General features: G+C 47.8%; 1 protein-coding gene across 3 annotated transcripts in view; it reads left to right on the top strand.

Moving 5' to 3' along the window:
- LOC149441553 (GRB2-related adapter protein 2-like) overlaps positions 1-24,786 on the top strand; it is a 611,356-nt gene that overhangs the window by 425,817 nt on the left and 160,753 nt on the right. The window lies entirely within an intron of this gene.

The following is a 24,786-nucleotide window of genomic DNA, read 5'->3' as shown; positions in this document are numbered from 1 at the left end:
ATGAATAGCAACAAATCAGCGCACATTTGTGACAGCGCCCACCACACTCCACCCTGTGAATATTGGGGACAGATCTAATTGCACTCGCCAAGGTTTTGATCGCAATAGCAAATATAAGGGAGTAAAGAGAGCACCCTTGTCTAATGCCCCTGTTAATCCCATAGGGATCAGAATGATAACCTTGCAAGCAGACCGTAGCTGTAGGAATCACATAGAGGGAACGGAGGATAGCAAGGAAACTATTCCCAAATCCCCAAGCCTCCAACAGCTGGAAGAGGTAGTCCCACGACACAGAGTCAAACACTTTTGGATATCAATAGAGAGTTACATAACCTGTAGAGGCCTCCTCCCATTCCAGCTCGAGTGCAGCAGAGAGATCACATTGATAGTCCGTTGGACCTGGTCAGGGCCCTGTCTACCCGGAATAAAGCCCACTTGATCCTTATGGACATAAGCAATAATAAAAGAAGCCAGTCTGTTAGCTAATATCTTAGTCAGCAATTTCAGGTCATTATTGAATAGGGAAATCGGTCTATAGATTTCTACTGCTCCAGGGTACTTACCCAGCTTATGGATCACTGAAATAAACGCTGTGTTCAAATCTGGGTCCAAGGCGTGCCCCTCCCTCAAAGAGTTGAAAAACCGTTCAAGATGCAGAGCTAGAACAGACGCACATTTTTGGTAATTAAGAGCGGAAAACCCATCCGGACCCAATGCAGAGGAATGCTTGCTTTGTTTATTGTAGGATCTCTTTTACCGTAATGGGGCCATCCATTATCTGCATGCCACTGCCAATTTAGGGATTTTAACCGAGTGGAGGAAGGCCGATAGTCCCGCATAGTCTGGTCCTTTTCTCATCAAATATGAATAAGGCTTACCGAGTGGAGCAGCTTAGTTAGGCGCGAACTGTCTCTAGATGGGTGACAGAGCATCTTGCCCTATCCAGACTGAGATCTAGGACCAGGTTCGAATCATCCCCACAAATCACCCTGCCCTCAAAGTGCTGGGAAAGAGTGCAAAACATAGGAGTAAAGAAGGCTACTTGTCTTGTGTTTGGGGCATATTAAGAGAGGAAAGTATAAAGGGAGGGTCCTATGTGTCCCTTGAGGAGATACCGACCTTCAGGATCCTTGATTTCTTGAACAAGGAAAGGGCAACGTGTTTAGCAAACAGTATGGCGACCTCCTTTGTCTTGGTCTCTGTACTAGTGGTATCGAAAACGGGGACTTGCTTATGCAAAATTGAGGTTTGTAAGTTTCAGGGAAACAATTCTCCTGTAAAAAGATAATATCAGCCCTCTGAGAGTGGTAGTATTGTAGAGCCTTGCGCCTCTTGATTGAGGAGTTAAGGCCTTGCACGTTATGTGAAAGGAGTCTCAAAAGGGGGGGGGGTTTAGATGCCGCCATGGTGAACATTCAAGAGGGACCCGCAATCAGAAGAAACAGGCTGCTGCTTACCAACCCATGAGTCCAGGGAGGCTCCCAGCTCCAGACATTCAGGCTAGGAACCAAGCACTGGAACAACATCAGAACTTGTCCACCAGGGATCCACACAGGTAAGAAATAGGAAGCAAAGGGAAACATATTAAAGATAACAGAACAGACGAACAAAGAAACAAACAATAGCAAACGATACATTCTCAACTTTAAAGAGGTTAATTACAAAAAAAAGAAAAACAAGGCCCACAGGCCTGCAGGCCAATTCTGAGTCAGAGCTCAAGAAGAACCTGAGCTATGAGGCAGAGGGGGAGCGCACCCAACTGGAGGCTCACCGTGGCTGGCCCTAATTGAAGATAACAGTGATGATCAATTGAAAAATACGTTTTTCCAAACACTCTCTGAGCTAACTTCTAGACATAACAACTACAGACGAATACCAGGAAAATGCTAGAGCAGCTCTGAATCTCCCCTCTCCAGGGAGGGATTACATCAACTGGCAAGGAAACATCCTTGAAAATGGGTCAAAAACACTTGCAGAACCTAGATTAACTGAACTCAAAATGGAAAAAGTGTTCAAGGGGGACAAGCATTCCTTGAGGAACAAGAGCCCTGGGACCTCCAGAGTAGAGAAAATGGACATGGAGAGACTACGGCCTCTGGCGGAGGATGGTTGGAATGTTGTAAAAGAGACAGCCGGGGGATCCTGAGAAATGAGGCCTAGGTGGAGCAGAAGCTTCTCTCCCTCTGGAAAGGTGGAAAAGGCGTAAGCCTTATTTTTGTGGGTGAAATGCAAACGCAATGGAAAGGTCCACCAATATTTGATCTCATGGCGAGATAAGGCTTGCAGAAGCAGTTTCAAGGCATGCCTGTTTTGGATGGTGAAGGGCGAAATATCAACAAAAATTCTGACTTTATGCCTGTGAATGGACAATGGCTCAGCTGAGTGAGAGGCCTTCATAACCAGCTTTTTGGTGGCATAAAAATGTGGTTTCATGATGATATCACAGGGAAGGTCACCTGAGCATGGGGCTTGTGTTAGGAATGGACTGGCCAGCAATGGTGGGACTCACCTGCCTTTTGATCTGCAGTACCAGGGCTGGCCAGCGGGTGTTCCCAGCAATCAGAGACTCAACTCTGCAGCCAGCTAACACCTGTAACTGATGATGCTGGGGTATTTAAGGGATGGCCAGACCCACAGACTCTGCCTTGGTGTTGTGTTTGTCCTGGGCCCTGTATCTGTCCTGCATCCTGTTTCTGTTCCTTTGCTGACTTCTCCTGCTCTGATCCTGGCTTGTGACCCTGACCATCCCTCTGTCTGACCCTCTGTACTACGCTGCTTGCTACCTGTTCTGATCCCTGGCTTGTGACCCGGACCATCCCTCTGCCTGACCCTCTGTACTATGCTGCTTGCTACCTGCTGAACCTGGCCTGTGACCCCGACCATTCTCCGCTTGCTCCCCCTGTACCTACCTGCCCAATGGATATTGACCCGGCCTGCCTGACGACGCTTGCTTGTATGTACTGTTATCTGTGGGTGGTTTGGTTTGGTTTGTTTGCACTGTATTATGTTTTAGTATTGCACTGCGTTTATGTTTGTACTGTTAGTGTTAATAAATTATATTGTTTATAACATATCTGAGGTCTGCGTTTCCCTGCTTCAGTCACACACCTCTGGTCATACCTGGGACCCCTGACAGCTTGTAATGCCTGCTGAGCTCTATCCAGTCCCAAGCGATGATCTGCTAAATCTGGGAGTAGATTATGCAGAAAAGAGCGCACAATAGCATCAGTGTCCTTCTGTCAGGAATGGACTCAGCACTGGTGGTGGGACTCACCTGCCGTGTGGGCTGCAGTACCAGGGCTGACCAGTGGGTGCTCTCAGCTGCCAGAAGCTCACTCCTGCAGTCAGCCAACACCTGAAGCTGATTGCAGGAAGTGTATTTAAGGAATGACCAGGCCTGTGATTATGGCCTTGGTGTATGTTTCCCATGAGCCCCTGTACCTGGTATCCTGTGTGCCTGCCACGTTGCTGACCCTGCTTTGATCCTGACCTCTGCTGACCGTCTCCTGTTGAACCCCTGGCTTGCCTGGCCATCCTTCTGCCTGATCCTTGGTACCGCGCTGCCCGCTACCTGCTGAACCTGGCTTGTGACCCCGACCATTCTCTGCTTGCTCCTCCTGTACCACGGTGCCCGCACGATACCGTCCCGGCCTGTCTAACTACGCTTACTTCACCTGACGATCCATCCATCCCGCACGGATCACCTTTAGTAAGTCTGCCTGCCTCTTCCCATCAGACTCCATTCCTGCACTCCCCTGCCAGTACTCTCTACCACAGTCGGACGCACTCAGGGGTCGCGACCTGGTTCCAGTCTGCACCAAGTCCATCCCCACCAACAGGGGCCCTGGTGAATAGCAGGCTGGGACTTAGACCCCGCGCTCTGAGGAAATCCGTGCTGTGGGCTGTTAGAGACACCGCCAGGCGACACCTGACAGTACCTTACGGCTTGCCTGACCATTCCACCTCTCCAGCCTGACTACGCCTGTGTTCCTGAAGCCTGCTACTTCCCTGTGTCAGTCCACACATTTCTGGTCATACCCGGATCCCTAACAGAACACCAAGGCCAGTCCTGACCAGAAGTGGCTGCACAGGGAAGCCATCTTGGCTTATTGTTGTGAAGGATGCATCCTGAGGATGTTGTATATTTGTGTCTGCTAGTCTTTGATGACAGAGATTATGCCTATGAGACTCTGCAGGAGTATACCAGGGATCAGCTGCTAGAATGCATACGGATCGCTCATTTTCTAGTGAACCAGGGCACAGAGTTCTCTGAGGTGCAGTCATTGATTCAGGTTTGTGCAGAGTTGGCTTCGTCTGGTGCCCCTGAGGGAAGGGATGACTTTTTGCCGCCATTTAGTGCAGACCAGGTAGAGTCCCTGGTATGGTTATTAGAGGATGATGTGGATTGCTTCTTGGAGCATTATTCTGTATGTTCACAACAGGTGTTTAGGGATTGTATAAACGCAGTGCAGTCTTTGACCAGACGGGCTTTGTGTAAGTTGAGCTTTGTTCAGCCAGTACTGCAGACATGGTCGGATTTGTTACATCCAGCCTCAGTCAGCTTGCAACAACCCAGTCCTGCTTCTAACCATTCCTCTGCTCAAAGCTCTCTTCCTCCAGTTCCCACAGCACCCCCAGTGACAGCCCAGTATACCCTGCTAGCTACCACATGTCAGTCCCCTGCTCCCACTCGCTGCACCTATCCTGCCTTTTACCCTGTAAAGAAGCCCTCTGTAGCAACTGCTCCCTCCTTTGTTCCATCCTCCGGCTCTTCCCTGTCTTCAGCTGCTCCATCCGTTTACAGACCTGCATTCACTTACAGTGCTCCAGTAACTAAACCCAAGAAGAAGCGAAAATTCTTTCCAACCAGTATCATCCTATCAGTATCCAAACCGGTCAGCCTGCTGTCTGAGGACCCGCCTTCCGTTGTCCAGCCTGATGCCCTGATGCCCGATGACCCGATCTGGCCTGATGACCCGATCCAGCCAGATGACTCGTTGCCTGCTGTTCTGCAAGATGCAAGATGACTCGTTGCCTGCTGTTGAGCTTGGTGACCTGATGCCCACTGTTCTGCCAGATGACTCGTTGCCCGCTGTTCTGCCAGATGACTCATTGCCCGCTGTTCTGCTTGGTGACTCGGTGCCCGCTGTCGTGCCAGATGACTCGTTGCCCACTGTTCTGCCAGATGACTCGGTGCCCGCTGTCGTGCCAGATGACTCGTTGCCCGCTGTCATGCCAGATGACTCGTTGCCTGCTGTTGAGCATGGTGACCCGGTGCCCGCTGTTCTGCCAGATGACTCATTGCCCGCTGTTCTGCCAGATGACTCGTTGCCCGCTTGGTGACTTGGTGCCCGCTGTCGTGCCAGATGACTCGTTGCCCGCTGTCGTGCCAGATGACTCGTTGCCCGCTGTTCTGCCAGATGACTCGGTGCCCGCTGTCGTGCCAGATGACTCGTTGCCCGCTGTCGTGCCAGATGACTCATTGCCCGTTGTCGTGCCAGATGACTCGTTGCCCGTTGTCGTGCCGGAAGACTCGTTGCCCGTTGTCGTGCCAGATGACTCGGTGCCCGCTGTCGTGCCAGATGACTCGTTGCCCGTTGTCGTGCCAGATGACTCGTTGCCTGTTGTCATGCCAGATGACTCGGTGCCCGCTGTCGTGCCAGATGACTCGTTGCCCGCTGTTCTGCCAGATGACTCGGTGCCCGCTGTTCTGCCAGATGACTCGGTGTCCGCTGTTCTGCCAGATGACTCGTTGCCCACTGTTGAGCTTGGTGACTCGGTGCCCGCTGTCGTGCCAGATGGCTCGGTGCCCGCTGTCGTGCCAGATGGTTCGGGGCCCGCTGTCGTGCCAGATGGCTCGGTGCCCGCTGACTTGCCCGGTGACTTGGTGCCCGCTGACTTGCCCGGTGACTCGGTGCCCGCTATCGTGCCAGATGACTCGGTGCCCGCTGTCGAGCTTGGTGACCCGGTGCCCGTGGTTCTGCTAGATGACTCGGTGCCTGCTGTCGTGCCAGATGACTCGGTGCCCGCTGTCGAGATTGGTGACCCGGTGCCCGCGGTTCTGCTAGATGTCTCGGTGCCCGCTGACGTGCTCGATGACTCGGTGCCCGCTGACTTGCCCGGTGACTCGGTGCCTGCGGTCGTGCCAGATGACTCTGTGCCTGATGACTCCGTGCCCGCTGACTTGCCCGGTGACTCGGTGCCCGATGACTCGGTGCCCGCTGTCATGCCAGATGACTCGGTGCCCGCTGTCGAGCTTGGTGACCCGGTGCCCGTGGTTCTGCTAGATGGCTCGGTGCCCGCTGACGTGCCTGATGACTCTGTGCCCGCTGTCGTGCCAGATGACTTGGTGCCCGCTGTCGTGCCAGATGACTCGGTGCCCGCTGTCAAGCTTGATGACCCGGTGCTCGCGGTTCTGCTAGATGGCTCGGTGCCCACTGATGTGCCCGGTGACTCGGTGCCCGCTGACTTGCCCGGTGACTCGGTGCCCGCTGCCGTGCCAGATGACTCGGTGCCCGCTGTCGTGCCAGATGACTCGGTGCCCGCTGTCGTGCCAAATGACTCGGTGCCCGCTGTCGTGCCTCTGTCTGCTGTGCAGCCTGATGTGCCAGCCCCTGATGTCCAGCTAAACTGGCCAATAACTGATTCCCAGCCTACTCCTGGAAATCCTGTGTCCAGCGACCTGCCTTCCTGGGTTCCCCTACATAAAGAGAAGTCTGCCAGCAGGAAACCCAGCCAGCCGGTTGACTCCGGCAGTAAGATATCCAGCCAGTTACCTGACCCGGGCGGTGGAACATTTTGCCCACTAAGGACTGTTTGGAGTGTCCTGAGGCCGCTCCTTGAGGGGGGGGTGCTGTCAGGAATGGACTCAGCACTGGTGGTGGGACTCACCTGCCGTGTGGGCTGCAGCCAGAAGCTCACTCCTGCAGTCAGCCAACACCTGAAGCTGATTGCAGGAAGTGTATTTAAGGAATGATCAGGCCTGTGATCATGGCCTTGGTGTATGTTTCCCATGAGCCCCTGTACCTTATATCCTGTGTGCCTGCCTCATTGCTGACCCTGCTTTGATCCTGACCTCTGCTGACCATCTCCTGTTGAACCCCTGGCTTGCCTGACCATCCTTCTGCCTGATCCTCGGTACCGCGCTGCCCGCTACCTGCTGAACCTGGCTTGTGACCCCGACCATTCTCTGCTTGCTCCTCCTGTACCACGCTGCCCGCACGATACCGACCCGGCCTGTCTGACTACGCTTACTTCATCCGACGATCCATCCATCCCGCACGGATCACCTTTAGTAAGTCTGCCTGCCTCTTCCCATCAGACTCCGTTCCTGCACTCCCCTGCCAGTACTCTCTACCACAGCCGGACGCACTCAGGGGTCGCGACCTGGTTCCAGTCTGCACCAAGTCCATCACCACCATCAGGGGCCCTGGTGAATAGCAGGCTGGGACTTAGACCCCGCACCCTGAGGAAATCCATGCTGTGGGCTGCTAGAGACACCGCCAGGCGGCACCTGACGGTACCTTACGGCCTGCCTGACCATTCCACCTCTCCAGCCTGACTACGCCTGTGTTCCTGAAGCCTGCTACTTCCCTGTGTCAGTCCACACATTTCTGGTCATACCCGGATCCCTAACACCTTCTCTGATTCCGGCACTCCTCGAATCCTAAAATTGTACCACCTAGCGCGATTCTCCAGGTCATCAATCTTGGACAGCACCACATCCAGTTGTGCCTGCAGATCTTGTATACGCTGCATATGCTGATTGGTACAAGCAATAGTAGTTTTGAGTTTCGAGGCCTTGCTCCAGAAGCTCAGAAAATGTAGTTAATAGTGCTTGGTGACTCACATCAGCTTGCAGAGAGAGAGGTTCGGGGACAATGCAGCCATGTCTGGGCTGGGGGGCTGAGATACAGGCTGGGAGTCCAGGAAGCCTCCAAATGTGCGGGCCAGGAGGGACTCAATGGAGGTTAGTGATGCCCCTGGAGGTGCTATGGCAGTGAGTGGGAAAGAGGAGCCCTCACACCCATCCAGAAACATTTCCCCTTCACCTGCATCCTCATGGCTGGATCCGCCATATGTATCCCCTGATGGTACAGTGGCCATCTTGAAATCTGCTTAGAGGAGCGTGCAGCTGGTGGCGGCTGGAACCAGGCTTGGAGACCTGTTCTATCGGCCATGCAGAGAGCAGGAAAGTCCTGGAGGCTTAAGAACCCAGCTGGGAATGCTGGAACAGGCCGGAGTAAGCAGCCGCTGCGCGGAGCTACTCAGCTAAGTGGCCATCTTGCCGGAGCCCGAGCATGCACCTTAAAACACTTTTTTTAGAGGCAATTTCCCACTGCTGCTCTACAAACTCCCTGCTGACACCACAAACTGTGGAAGGGAGTTCCACATCCTTACCGCTCTAACAGTAAAAACCCCTTACATAGTGTAAGATTAAACTGCTTCTCATCCAACTTTATTATGTGCCTTATATGAGAGACCTTAGGTTAGTTTTCTCAAAATATCAAATGTTTTAACCTTCTGTTGATACCGGTTCCCAACCGGTGATCACTGCAGCACCCACTTATTGCAAAGCCATTTCCAGGAAGGTGGGTGATAGGAATATTGTATTGGATTTGTTCAGAATTGAGTATTTAAAGTAAACACAATTTGTTTTAACGTTGTAAGTAAAAATACAGCTTGCAAAGTAAACATTTAATTTTGATAAGTGACCAGCGTTTACTACTATTTATTTTTTACTACTATATATTCTTTATTACGTATTAAATGCACCTCTTAATCTTGCTCTATTTTAAAGCATTAGTTGTACCTCACCTTGATTATGTAGTTGTGTTTTGGGCATCAGTTCACAAAAAACAATGTTATGAAACTGGAAATAGTGCTGAGAAGGACATCAGTTACCGTATGTGGACAGATTAGCTAAGATTAATTTGTTTACTCTTTGGGCCCTTCCACACAGGGCAGACTCTGATTTGATCAGCAGGGGATCTGTCCACTGATCCCCTGCTGTTCAGAGCAGAGCAGGTGGATGATAGGTGAAGGACAAACACAGACAGAGCAAACACAGACAGTTTCCTTCAATTTGATTCATCTAGACGGAGGGGGGTGGATCCACTTCCTTTTTTTTTGTAGAGGACTGGATCGGATTGGAGGTAGGTAGGTGTAAATTGACTCAAGACTGTTTACACCCACTGATCCTCAGGGGTGAATAAAGGGTATGATCAGGTCCACCTGAAACTGAAAGTGATTCTAAAGGCTTATTTAGAAGAAAAAAAAAAACACAAACATGCGTATACTTACCTGCTCTGTGGTTTTGCACAGAGCAGCCCAGATCCTCCACTTCTCGGGTCCCCTGCTGGTGCTCCTGGCCTCCCTCCTGTTGGGTGCCTTTACAGCAAGCAGCTTGCTATGGGGGCACCTGCTGTTCCGTGTATCCATTCACACACAGAGCCGCTGCTTGGCCCTGCCCTGCTCTGTTTTCTCATTGGCTCACTGGCTGTGATTGACCCAGGATAGCCAAGACTCCAGTGCACATCGCTGGATTGAGAGGGGCTTAGGTGAGTTTGAGGGGGGCTGGGGAATGTTGCAAAGATAGTTTTTTTACCTTCATGCATAAAAGGCAAAATGAAGGGAAAAACCTTTGAGCCTTTAGAACCAATTGAAGGTGGACCTCATTGGACCCATCATATGAAAGTGCCCTTAAGTTGACAAGATTCAGTATATAATACCCTTTTATAAATACATAATAATTTATACAGTAACCTTGGTGGCAAGTTGCTCACTTGAAAGTGGACAGACAGTGAAAGATTTACATATTCCTAAGAAGAAGTTAAATGGCTTTAAAACAACCCCCTGCTAACCTTTGTAGCTGTGGGTGCTGTGGAGAAATTCATCCAAAGGAGCTTGTTCTAGGCAACTTAGCAGATTGTTTCATAAAAGCCCTGATTGACTTTCTAAATGTACAAATATTAAATGGGTATTAGTTTATAAGAAGTAACATTGTAGAAGAACACTGAGGATCCCTACACTGATCAAAAAGCCCCAGTCATGGCAGAAAATGGAAATATGGGCTGGTTCAAGATCAGAAAATTAGATGAAAAATGCTGCATATTTTATTTATTCAATCTGTATGCCAAACATACAATAAGATGAGTGGAAGATCATAGAGGTTTCAAGATTGGTGACTAAACAGCAATCTTTGGCATGCTGATGACACTACTAAGATGGGAATTCAGCTTAACATAAAAAAATCAAAGGTTATGACAACAGGAAAGATAGCTAACTTTGAAGCTGATAGTGAAGAAATAGAAATATACTGTTTCTGCTTCCACAGATCAGTTATTACCAACAAATACTCAAGCAGTCAACAATCATCATAGCTTTTAGAAGAGCAAGGATTACAAAATATATTTTTAAAGTACTGGCGTGTCTATAGGTACTATCATTGGAATTGTCAGGTTGTGGTATTTTCTGTCACTCTCTGTGGATGTGAAAGTTGGACAAAGAAAAAGTAAGACCAGAAAAGTATTAATGTCTTTGATTTCTGGTGTTGGTAAAGACAGCAAGGAAAGCAAACAAATGAAGCCCAACCTTTAACCAGAAGCTCAGATGAATATGCTGAAGATGTCTTGTATTGGACATATTATAAGAAAACACAACTCAATAGAAAATGCTATTGTGATTGAAAAAGTTAAAAGAAAATGAAGGAGAGGATAACCAGCTATAAGATATGTAGCACTACCCCCTCAAGGGCTGCGTATTATTTTTTGGGTCCCCTGTCAATCTTGACTTCCCTTTGTAAACCCAACCTCTGCTGACACCACTGGACTCTTGCGACCACAATAAACAACAACTGTAAAATCGACTCACACACAAGGTATTATAAACTAATACGATGTTTATATTGGCATGCAATGTAACTTGGTAAAAAAAACAGAATAACATGGGTATATGCAGCAAAAATACTCACGCGTTACATCCTTGTCACGTGACTTCATCAGTCACGTCACAGTGATGTAACGCATGGGTCAGAGAGCGGAATGTGGTGGCGTAATTTCCGACATGAACGGCCGCAGCCATATTGGTACACCCAGTACACCCATATCAGCACATGTGATTGATGCCTTGTTTGATTTGTTCCCATGTAAGTGCGCATTTGTCTTTACAATAAATTTGATTAATTTACAATATTACACTATGGAAGCACTTTTGCTTGTCCCCCTGGGAGTGCTGTGAGCTGGCTGTTTTTTCTGGTCCAACGAACCCCTGACAGGAGTTCTGTGCGCTGGTGGATTTCCGTGTCCAAAGGTGAAAGATATATTACCACAGCTGAACAGTATGGTCCACCAGTGAGGGGGATATCATCCCTACATCGCCATTTGGGATTCCACTTAAAGGGCCCCTACAGTGAGTGTCCTGAAAGCCTTTTGGCCCCTTGGGGTCTGGGCATGGAGGTGAGGAGGCAATTTCGCCAGTTTGGGATTCAACAATCATTTACCCATCCATGTTGTGTTTTTTTTTTTTATGCGTTTTTGTTGGACTTTTTTGAACATGTACTTTATGTCCCATTTATGATTTTTTTAGTCGCATGTTATTTATTTCTCCATTGTGTTATTGTATTTTACGATGCACAATAATACATCCATTTGATTTCACTGTGGGTTTGTATCACCATTTTCTGTTTTATACTAGTTGCACTCTATATATGTTTTCCACATTTATTTATGGTATTTATATGGTCACTTATTAGTCGTTTTATGTCACATGGACTTTTGATACACATTGTGTTCTGACTCTTTAGTCGCATGGTCATAATTTTTGTTCTCACTGTGCGTTGTTATTGTCATTCTTCTGTGATAAGTGGTTTGTCCACTTTTAATATTAAACACTTCATTTTGTATTTTTCACATTTTGCTCCACTTTCTCATTAGTTGTATTCATGTTATTTCATTTATGTTATGACGGACTCATACTGTATGTCCCACTATTACTGTGAGTTAGTTAATATTTTATTTTTCCCTGATCATTTCCGTGCATTTTGCCCACGGTCACGGTTTATTGTCTGTTAAACGTATTGGTCCTCATTTTAGACCTTTTTTTATTTCACCTTTCCCTTCACTCCCATATTCCTTCCATTTACTGATTATGTTATGGTGTATTATCTATTGTCTTCTCGTGTCATTATTTGTTTTGGAATGTCTGTGGCATTATTGTGATTAGCGCAACATCAATTTTCTGTTTGTTGTTTTAAGCTCGCTGTGAGTCCTCAGAACTAGACAGGGATTAAATGTGAAGTGAAGAGACCTCTCATTTATAATTGACCAATGTCCTTTTAAGCATACTATAGAGTCTTCTGTGTGCTTGTTGGGGCCCAGTTTGGATGAAATTTGTTATGGTGGAGATGTTAGTTTCTCAAAATGGCAATACAATAATAATGAGGAGGAAAGGAAGGATTTAACACTTTTCCTTTTGCTGGTAGTGAATTAGTGTAGGGTTCACTTTAAAGCACTAGAAAAAAAAGGCAGGCTTCAAATAGTGGAGGGTAACAATTGGCATAAATGTTTGTGGACAAGGACAAATCTGTCTGGATGTCAAAGGCCAAAAGCAACAGTAGTAGGGAAAATGTTGATTCAGTTGGCACTGCGGTCATCTTAGATGATGAGACTGTAATGCAGATGTATTCCAGCAGTGGCGGCTGGGAGAACTAGGCTGCAACCTTGGGCAACTATATGTAATGTTCACAACTATGTGCAGGTAGATAGCTGAGGAGATGAAATTGCTAATGTTCTCTTAGTGGATACTTGGGGTTCTCTCACTTGATCAGTGTGGTACGGCAGATTTTAGCAATTCTGCTTTTCCAGCAGATAGGGAGCCCACACAGACTCTCCAGTTCCAATCCGGCATCCTGTCAGCTCTTCTGCTGACAGATTGGCTCGCTGGACAGCATGGCATACGGGACAATCAGAAGGCTCTTTCCGCTCCTTCTCCTTCTCTAACTCCGGCTCTGCGGTCTACTTCAGTCATCAGTACCCTTCCTCCTCTCTCCTCCACTCTACTCTCCCCCAAGTCTCCCGGGCATTGATATGTATATGCCCACACGTCACCTCCTCTGGGAAATGTAGTCCCTGAGTGCCCTGCCCACCATTCAAGTCTTGCTGTTCAGCATACATATGAATGACCCTGAATGGCAGGCCACCGCCATCTGATGTCCATTTAAAGTACTGCATCTAACACCATTTCAATAGGTTACAGATAGATAGATTGGTCACAGATATTATGAACATGCTGTTATGAAGGCTTAGAACCCTAACAGAAGAAAATTTTGGAGAAACAGTTGGGGTCACCAGGAGCCGACATTGATTTGATGGCACTTAATGATAATTAATAATACTGTTTCAAGTAACTTCCTTCAGTTGAAATCAGTGATAAATTATAATGTATTTATAGACAGGGACTTCCTGTTTTCTGGTAGAGTTTAGGGTTATAGCATTTTTGTCCAAGGAATGATTATTTTTGTCTAAAATTGAATGATGGGGCTTCAGGGGTTTTATTTAATCATATTAAGCAGGATAAAATAGATCTGTGTTTTCACTGAAATTGGCCCTGCAGAGGCAGCTGCTAAGAGTGTCTGTCTGATAACTGATATCTTGTTCTCTCTGGTGTTGTGGCAACTGCTAAGCCTGAAAGCTGTAACACACAGTGATTGACACTTAAACCCTCACTGCTATGAATTTACCCATACAGTGGTCCACCCCCACTCTCTACACTGCATGGATTAAAGGTTCATTTGGCTAGGGTGTAAAGGAATAAGTACACATATTTACCTGATTCCTAGTTCCCGCACAGCCAGCACTCTCATCTACAGTCTGACACTCCTAGAATGTGTGTGGTCCCTTGCATCCTCAATTGCAATGTAGGACTGCTAATCCTGCATTGCACATGATGATGTTGGAGACCACAGCCAGCCAGGAAGCAAAGTGAAGCCTCACATGGATAGCAAGTGGCCTGCAGGAGCATAAAATCAATATTTCAATGTACTCCATTCCCCCTTAGCCAAACACACATTTACTTTAATCCATGAAGTGTGGAGGAGGAAACCCACTACATGGGTAAATTTAACAGCAGTAGATATGTGTGGGATTAGTTTGGTAAAAAAAATCGAAATTTGGACAGAATTTTCGTTATTCAGTGATTCGAATGTTTACTAATCTCCGAATCACAATACTAAGAAATTTCAGTTAATCCAAAATAAATTATAACGAAACAACAAAATTAATTTGCATTCATTTGTTTTCATTTGACGTGATGCAATAGTTTGCGCATTTTGTTAATGTTTGAAGAATCTGAAATAGCATAACAACATAACAAATGAATCCGAAATTAATTTAATTCCATTTCTTCTTTTGGATCCATTTCATTTTTATTATGCATTAACATTTTTCATTATTATAAAAAAATGCACTCGTGTTGAAATGGAAACTTGTTGCAATAAATTCAGTAACATATAAAAGTGAAATAAGATGATGATTCCAATCTCCTACTTGTGTTTTGGTTGGATAAAGGTGAAGCCATCAGAATATCTGAATCATAACAAAACAAATTAATCAGAAATTAATTTTGTACCATTTGTTCTTTCAGATATCATCCAATCAGCCCATTCCACTTCTCTAACAAATTAACATAATGAATGAATCCCATATTTAATTTAATTCAACAAATTTTTTGGGATATCATCCAATCAGCTCATCCCATTTCTCTTTGTGGGACAGACTAGCCAAATTCGATTATATGAAACTAATCTAAATATATGAAACAAATTCCAAATACACTAAATGAATTCCAAAAATGAATCATTCTAACATAACGAATATGATGAAACTAAATTATAAATTTAATAAATTAATCTGAAACTAAACAAACATTTTTTGTTCATGCACATCTCTAAACAGCAGCTCAGATTGGGACTTTAAGTTGACAGTTTTAGCATTTGTATCCCTCGCTGTACCAGCAAGAAGTCTACAGACAGCAGCTCCTCAGGAATGGTTTTAGGTTCCCACCACCTATCGCTCAAACCTATGAGGTTTGATTGAAGTTTGAATTGACCAGCAAAACATGTAGGGAGACAAATTATAATACAACAAGCAATAAAAAACTGAATTACAACTGAATTGAAAAAATAACACTGCAAAATTGATGTATGTGGCCAACTTGAAAGGTACATAAAGCCCAAACTCTCTTAATTTTGGACAAAACAAGGAATTGCTAAAAACCTTATCAGATTGTTATTGCTGTCTGTGCCCCTGCTAGGAATATTCACCTTCTTTTCTATTTGTATTGGTGATCCTTTTTATGAGGACTGAAAGTGAGGGAAAGTGAAAAATTTTGACTTGTCACCTGTACGGGAATAGAGGGTAAATGGAAACAGTTGTCATGTGGACAACTATCAAAGAGGGAATGGTTTTATTGTTATTATATGGGAATATTATAGTGCCAACAGTTTGTGCAGTGTTTTAAAAAATGGACAGTAGAGATAGGTTTTCAGGGATTGCCTAAAGATGGATAAGAAAGAGAAAGTCCAACAGATATGGGTAAGGAGTTCCAGAGAATGAAAGAGGCTATGGAGAAGTGCTGGAGGTGGCATGGCAGGAGGCCTGGAGAATGATTTAGTTGGTATTTTGAGACAAGGTTGTTGATGTAGCTGGGAGTAGAGTTTTTGATGGTTTTGCAGGTTGTTGATAGTATATTGAATTTTATTAGGTGGAGGAGCAAAAGCAAATAGAGGGATTGGTAGAGAGGGGTAGTGGACACTGAACAGTTGGTAAGGTGGATGAGTCTGGAAACAACATTCATGATAGACTGAAGGGGGATAGCCTATGTAAAAGTAGGCCAGCAAGGATGGAGTTGCAATAGTCAAGGCAAGAAATACAGTTGTGCTCAAAAGCTTGCATAACCTGACAGAAATCTACAAATTGTGTCATTGATAGTGAAAATAGGACTGATCATGCAAAAAAACATGTCTTTTATTTAAGGATAGTGATCATATGAAGTCATTTATTATCACATAGGTGTTTGGCTCATTTTTAAATCATAATGATAACTAGAGATGAGCGAAGTATTCAAAAATTCGATTCGGCTGATTCGGCGAATTCGAGGAATAAATTCGATTCGAGGCGAATATATTCGCTGCGAATTTAACTTATAAAAGGGTGTTTCTAGGCTTCAGAGAGCCTTTATATTAGTGCAGAACACTGTACCTTTAATTTAAATGCCCTTGGAGTCTGCTGGGGAAGAGAAATAATACTGTCAGTCAGTATGACATGCAGATGAGTGCCGTCGATCTTAGAATCACCGCACACTTCACTCATTTGGGCAGTCACGGGGCCAAAACCAGAGTGTGGAGCCACAGTGTGGCGGTGGAGGCAGCAGCAATGGGAGGCCATACAGCACCCTATGACAAAAATGGAACCCACCAGCAGTGTGAGGAGACCTGAAAGTGGCACGTGGCAGAGTGTGGCGATGGAGACAGCAGCAATGGGAGGCCGTACAGGGACCCATGACACACTCTGGACCTGGCAGCAGCATGAGGAGGCGGTACAGGGGCCCATGACAGATTACGGGCCTGGCAGCAGCATGAGGAGTCGGTACGGGGGCCCATGGCAGATTACGGGCCTGGCAGCAGCAATGGGAGGCCATACAGCACCCTATGACAAAATGGAACCCACCAGCAGTGTGAGGAGACCTGAAAGTGGCACATGGCAGAGTGTGGCGATGGAGACAGCAGCAATGGGAGGCCGTACAGGGACCCATGACACACTCTGGACCTGGCAGCAGCATGAGGAGGCGGTACAGGGGCCCATGGCAGATTACGGGCCTGGCAGCAGCAATGGGAGGCCCGTAATCTGCCAGCACCCTATGACAAAATGGAACCCACCAGCAGTGTGAGGAGACCTGAAAGTGGCACATGTTTGGGGCATGATTCATGGCGGATTTAGTCAGTTGTGTCAGGAACTGGTGGTTTGAAATCCAGACTAATCCACGCCTGATTCATTTTCACAAACGTGAGTCTCTCCACACTTTGGGTGGACAGTCGTGTCCTCCGCGGAGTTACAATACCTCCTGCCGCACTAAACACGCGCTCCGATGCCACGCTACTGGCCTGGCATGACAGCCTTTCAAGGGCAAATTCAGCTAGTTGGGGCCAAAGGTCAAGTTTCGTTGCCCAGTAGTCAAGGGGATTGTCTACCTCGGTTGGCAGGGTGCTGTCCAAGTAGGGGATTTGTGAAAAGAAATTCACAGAAAAAGCGGCTACATTATGAACAGAACGTGACACTCAGAAAAATTTCCAAAAATTATGCTTTATTACACATATATAAATATGACATATGGGCATTCGCCCTGGTTAACCATCACCTCAGTATGAGACAATACACACAGACCTAAAACCATATAAAATGACACCAAGACCGGTCTAAATGCATGTGCAACAGAAAAAATGACTGCAGGAGTCTAATGTCCCTGTAGCACAGACACATAGGTGAACACTTCCCAAAAGAGGTGTATCCAAAAATTATACCATAGGCATACCATAATATTGAATATTATAAATAGAACAATACCATTATGGTGAATCCCAATCAGGGAATCCAAAAATTGTACTATGGATATAAATATCACATGTATGCAATGCAGCAAGCACAATATGCGTCAAAAAGAGAACAACAAGCCTCAGGCCTGTATGGAGGGAGACATAAATGTCAAATATATGATGCAATACATTCCTGTGCCGGCACACGTGGTTGGGGCCCATTCATCTGTAATATAAACAGCTGTATCCTAGAGCTCTTGAATGAAAATATGCCCCATTTGTTCCCAGGGTGGAAGAAAAGATGCAAAAAGCAGCACTCTGCTTGAAATGGTATCTTCACCACTATATGTGGACTACACACCACCTTTCGTAGGGAAAACAGGACATATCCCAAAAGATCTTCTGCCTGTTGAAATATATGTGGTATATCCTGTATCCTATACAAAGCACCATGATGTCCCCATCCTGTAGTGAGACAAATGATATGTGGGAAGTCACTGACAGAGTTTCCACTCAATAAGATATATAGGTGTCATATAGATCACAGAGGACCATATATCTAATGTCCTGTAACAGTCCACTCACCACCTGTGCTGTGGGTATTAGGAATGAAAGAGATGTCCTTCATGGGTACTGCCATACACGGCCACAGAGGCCTAGGAACCACCGCTGACATCCGCCGATATACCGCGGGTTCCAGCCCCTTCTTGGCGCTTGTGCTGCTCACACTTGCCTCATGGCATGTGAAGATGGCTTCCTCCTTATGGGTCAGCGTGCGTTCCACCTAATGCGCATGACCGGAAGTGACGTATCTGACGTATGACGTCAACGCGTTTCGCCGATGGGCGTATCTCACTCAGCTTCGTCAGGACAAATGAAACAACTGCATTTCAATTTCCTATTTATAGTGGGTAAAGACCCACCCATTTATGCAAAAAAGCTAACCTGCAATTGTTCCTAATGGAAGAAAAAAAGGGGGCTAAATACTTAGCACAGCTGCTGGTCTTTGTTGAATATAATTAAAAAGACAGACGGCTGGAAACAACAGAGAGGGAAGAGGCTTAGCAATTTTGAAAATGCATATATTGATCAAAAGATCATGAATTAAATATACCAGTCAATTAACGCTTTTATCACATTTAAACCAGAAGATGGCGATATAAATCAGAGAACCAACAATTCTATTCATTGAATCAGGTTTTTTAGGAGACAATGTAAATTACCAGAAGACACCACAAGATGGCAATATAACCTGAGAGTTCTCATAAGGGTCATTACAACAAAAATACCCCAATTCTCAGGCAACCATCCTATGGTGTGGTTATTATTCAAAAAGAGGAGGTACTAAGGGATAATTAACCAGACAATCAATCCTTTTACATTTTTTAGAGCTATATTGAAGCTCATACCATAAGATCATCCATACTTTTGTTAATATTCCCAATATATATAGGTTTATTTTGGGGTTATTTAATCTAAGGTCCAACCCTTTATAAAGACAAAAAAATGCCGTAAATTGCCCACCGCATGGCAATAAGCAGGTACATAGTCCTATAAACCTATTTTTCCAAAAACACTTGGAGGTCACATTCCACATTTAACCCCTTAGGGTACAGTGTATCAAGTTTATATATCCAATGTTTCTCCTTTTTAAGCAGTTCTCTGTCAAAATCACCTCTCCTTTGTGGGAAGTGCAGTGCATAGAAACCTTTTACTTTTGTACCGTCCAGTTTACCTCCATGATATTTGGCATAATGTTGGGCAAGATTACTGTCAGGGTCATTTGATCTAATATCTCTAAGATGTTCACCTATTCGTACTTTGAGTTGTCTTTTAGTCTTACCAACATACATCTTTTTACAGGGACAGGTTAAGATATATAATACTCTCACTGTGGAGCAGTTTATGAGACTCTGAATCTTATAATGAGTGTTATTTCCTGAGTCATAAAAGGAATCCGTACGATCCACATATTTGCAGATTTGACATTTTCCACACTTAAACATCCCCTTGGTACGTGATTTTAACCATGTTGTTTGTTTTAATGGTTGATAATCTGAATGAATAAGGAGGTCACCAAGATTTGGTGCTCTTCTTGCTACCATCTAGCAGGGACCCATGACACACTCTGGACCTGGCAGCAGCATGAGGAGGCGGTACAGGAGCCCATGACAGATTACGGGCCTGGCAGCAGCATGAGGAGTCGGTACGGGGGCCCATGGCAGATTACGGGCCTGGCAGCAGCATGAGGAGGAGGTACAGGGGCCCATGGCAGAGTGGCGGAGCGTAAGCAGCTAAAATTGAAGGCCATACAGAGGCCTATGTTAAAAAGTCCCCCCAGCAGCAGCGTGGGGAGACGACTATCAAGAGTCCAATGGCAGAGTGGCGGAGCAGAAGCAGCTTCAATTGAAGGCCATACACAGGACTAGTTTAAAAAGCGGAAGCCATCAGCAGCGTGAGCAGACGACAGAGACACATGGCGCAGGGTGGCGGTGGATGCAGCAGTATTCGGAAGCCAAACACAGGCCTCGGTTAAAAAGCAGAAGCCGTCAGCAGCGTGAGCAAACGACAGAGACACATGGCGCAGGGTGGCGGTGGATGCAGCAGTATTCGGAAGCCAAACACAGGCCTCGGTTAAAAAGCGGAAGCCATCAGCAGCGTGAGCAGACGACAGAGGCACATGGCGCAGGGTGGCGGTGGAGGCAGCAGCAATGGAAGGCTATACAGCACCCTATCACAAAATGGAACCCACCAACAGTGTAAGGAGACCTGAAAGTGGCACATGGCGCAGGGTGGCGGTGGAGGCAGCAGTATTCGGAAGCCATACACAGGCCTAGGTTAAAAAGCGGAAGCCGTCAGCAGCGTGAGCAGACGACAGAGACACATGGCGCAGGGTGGCGGTGGATGCAGCAGTATTCGGAAGCCAAACACAGGCCTCGGTTAAAAAGCGGAAGCCGTCAGCAGCGTGAGAAGACGACAGAGACACATGGCGCAGGGTGGCGGTGGATGCAGCAGTATTCGGAAGCCAAACACAGGCCTCGGTTAAAAAGCGGAAGCCGTCAGCAGCGTGAGCAGACGACAGAGACACATGGCGCAGGGTGGCGGTGGATGCAGCAGTATTCGGAAGCCAAACACAGGCCTTGGTTAAAAAGCGGAAGCCGTCAGCAGCGTGAGCAGACGACAGAGGCACATGGCGCAGGGTGGCGGTGGAGGCAGCAGCAATGGAAGGCCATACAGCACCCTATCACAAAATGGAACCCACCAACAGTGTAAGGAGACCTGAAAGTGGCACATGGCGCAGGGTACCGGTGGAGGCAGCAGTATTCGGAAGACATACACAGGACTAGTTTAAAAAGCGGAAGCCGTCAGCAGCGTGAGCAGACGACAGAGGCACATGGCGCAGGGTGGCGGTGGAGGCAGCAGTATTCGGAAGCCATACACAGGCCTAGGTTAAAAAGCGGAAGCCGTCAGCAGCGTGAGCAGACGACAGAGGCACATGGCGCAGGGTGGCGGTGGAGGCAGCAGTATTCGGAAGCCATACACAGGCCTAGGTTTAAAACTGGAACCCAGCAGCGTGAGCAGACGACAAAGACACACATGGCAGAGGATGGATCTGGCAGCAGTATGAGAAGGCGGTACAGGGGCCCGTGGCACAGTGTGGTGATGGGGGCTACAGCAACTGGATGCCAGAAAGTGGCCGATAGGGCTATATACTGCATGGAATTATAAAGTTGTAAAGACAGCGGCCTATAAGGCTATACACACTATAACAATCATGACTTGATTGACCATTGGCCTATAAGGCTATACACAGCATGAATATCATGACTTATTCTGAGAGTGGTTTGGAAGGCTATATACAAAAAGTAATTCATGAGCTGTCCGGACAGCGGACAATAAGTACATATATACAAATCAATTCATCAGCTGTCCAGCCAGCGGCCTCAAAGGCGACACATATAGAAAGCAATTCATGAGCTGTTCAGACAGCAGCCTCTAAGGCGACAGATATACAAAGCAATTCCCGAGGTGTTCAGGGAGCGGCCTGAACGGCTAGGTTATTAGGTCAGTTGTGTCAGGAACTGGTGGTTTGAAATCCAGACTAATCCACGCCTGATTCATTTTTACAAACGTGAGTCTCTCCACACTTTGGGTGGACAGTCGTGTCCTCCGCGGAGTTACAATACCTCCTGCCGCACTAAACACGCGCTCCGATGCCACGCTACTGGCCGGGCATGACAGCCTTTCAAGGGCAAATTCAGCTAGTTGGGGCCAAAGGGCAAGTTTCGTTGCCCAGTAGTCAAGGGGATTGTCTACCTCGGTTGGCAAGGTGCTGTCCAAGTAGGCCCAAGCCTGTTGTTTGAGGTCCTGCTCCAGGTCCACCTGATGCTGCTGCTGCTGCGGCTGGTTAGTAGTTTCCTCACTGCGCTGGTGAAGAAAGCTACTCATCATCGACTGCAGACTGAGGCAGCCGCTGCTGGTGGAGCTGCCACTGCTCCTACCACCCCACCCCTCCCCTGCTGCCATGGCAGCGGAACGCGAGCGCACAGGGCCCACAGTGTCTGAGGATGGACGTTGGCGCAGAAAGGCAGAGACCAACTGACTACATAGGTGGTTTTTATAGTACTTTATTTTGGCCTCCCTCTCAGCAGGTGTGAAAAAGGCCACCATTTTTGAACGGTAGCGAGGGTCCAACAAGGTGGACAGCCAAAAGTCATCCCTCTGTCTGATAGTTATTATTCGGCTGTCGCTACGCAAGCAACCGAGCATGCTATGGGCCATTTGTGCCAAGGAATGCGAGGGACTCCCTGCCTCCATCTCCACAGCATACTGCCACGGTGCGTCTGGGTCCTCTGTCTCCTCCTCCTCCTCTACCAGATGCTCCTGCTCCTCCACTCCTGTCCGCTGAGTGGAAAAACCACCCATTTCACTCAATAATTCCTGAGCACCAATGTCCTCCTCTACCTCCTCCTCTTCTTCCTGTCCTGCCCCCACAGGGGTCATGTGGCGTTGAGATCTGTGTGCCACGTCTACCGCACCCTGACCAGCCATTGTTAACAGCATTTGTTCCAGGACGTGCAACAGAGGAATGACGTCGTTCATCCCATAGTCCTGCCGACTCACGAATAGCGTGGCCTCCTCAAAGGGCCTGAGCAAGCGGCAGGTGTCACGCATGAGCTGCCAATGGCTGACATCTAAGTTACACAGGGGAGTACCTTTATCCGCTTATAACATCAGGAAATCGGTGATGGCCTTTCGCTGTTCGTAAAGGCGGTCTAACATATGTAGGGTTGAATTCCACCTTGTTGCAACGTCGCAGATCAGGCGATGCTGTGGAATTCCGTTCTGCCGCTGCAGCTCAAGGAGGGTGTGCTTTGCGGTGTAGGAATGGCTGAAATGCATGCAAAGTTTACGTGACATTTTAAGGATGTCTTGCAGTGGGATGGTGGATTTTAGGAACCGCTTGACAACCAGATTGAACACGTGAGCCATGCATGGCGCATGGCACAACCTTCCTTGACGCAGAGCAGACACCATGTTCTTTCCGTTGTCGGTCAACATGGTTCCGATTTTCAGTTTGCGCGGAGACAGCCATCTGTAGAATTCTCTTTTCATTACACTCAGAAGTTCCTCCCCTGTGTGACTACGTTCGCCAAGGCATACCAGGTGCAGCACAGCGTGACACCGTTGCGCCCTGCACATGTGATATGCCGGTCGGGTAATGGGACTTGGCACGGGGGTGGCGGCTGAGGACACGGCGGAAGAAGAGGTGGTAGAGGCGGACATCTTTGCCGGACCAAGGACGTGCAAACGTGGAGGCAAAAGCGGCATGACCTGTCCAAGTTGCTGGTGCGGCTGTGCCGGCACCACGTTCACCCAGTGGGCCGTAAATGACATGTACTGTCCCTGACCGTAGTTACAGCTCCACACGTCGGCGCTGCCGTGCACTTTGGCAGAGACCGACATGCTCAAAGACTGGCCCACCATCTCTTCTACATGTGAATGCAGGGCTGGCACTGCCTTTTTGGCGAAGAAATGCCGGCTTGGCACTCTCCACCGCTGCTCGGCACAAGCCATCATTTCTCGGAAAGGTGCTGAGTCCACCACTTGGAAAGGGAGGGACTGCAGCACCAGCAACTTGGACAGGAGGACGTTCAGCTTCTGCACCGTCGGGTGCGTGCTCGCAAACTGTTGTCTCTTGGAAACGGATTCCAAGAAAGACTGCTGACGGAATCCGTGAAGAGGAGTAGCAGGAGAAGGAGCATCTGAACGAGCGGAAGATGCCAACGAGCGACAACTCCTCTCAGCAGAGGTGTTAGAGCCTTGACTGGCTGATAGAGGGCGATTGACGTCGGGTGATGGAGCAAGTAACGGAGCGGGTGATGGAGCGGGGGCTGGGGCAGGCAGAACCGCCGTATCTTTATCACGGTTTTCCCAGGCCACCAAATGGCGACGCTGCATATGCTGACGCAACGCTGTAGTCCCAACATTGGCCCCTTGGCCACGCTTGACTTTCTGGCCACATAGTCGACATACGGCTACGTTTACTTCCTCGGGCGGCTTGACGAAAAATTGCCACACCGCCGAGTAGGAAACTTTGCCCCCGCTACTCCTCACTGGCTGACTGCTACTTCCTCCGTGCACACCAGCACCACTAGTGGCCGTGGTGGTAGGCTGCAGTGGAGCTGGTGCTCTACTCCGTGGCCGTTTGGCTCCACTGACACTGCTGCGACCCTGCTGCCTCCTGGGCAACCCACCGACTGTTTTGCTCGCTGGCAAGCTGGCACCCTCTTCTACTGATGATGCGGAAGCAATAGCCTGATGACGACGAGGCTGCCAAGTGCGATCAGCCTCATCATCATCAATTAGGGTCTCCGCCTCACTACTAGCCCCCTCGGCTGCGTGTGGGTCAGGAGACAGACCTGTCTCTAGACTGGCTACCGAGCCACTCTCCTCGCCAGTACTTCTTCGCCTGGCTGCTGAAGAGGCGGATGTCTCCCCCCGTTCCTGACCGCCCTCTGTTAGCTCTTCCTCACTGTACAGTGGGGCTGAGCCCACAGCATGCGATACTTCACTTGGTGAGGGAACACCAAACGACAAGGGCAGGTCGAGGACACGTGATTTCAGTGGGCTTGCTCCCGGGCCATGCCAACTAACGGTTGTGTCTGACGTACCCACCGACCGTTGGCTGTAGGTGT

Source organism: Staurois parvus, unplaced genomic scaffold (assembly GCF_062004578.1).
Source record: "Staurois parvus isolate SC_StPar_1 unplaced genomic scaffold, SC_StPar_1.0 ptg000977l, whole genome shotgun sequence".
Taxonomy (NCBI): Eukaryota; Metazoa; Chordata; class Amphibia; order Anura; family Ranidae; genus Staurois; species Staurois parvus.
Note: the sequence above shows the minus strand (reverse complement) of the source record. Positions and strands in the feature narration are given on the sequence as shown.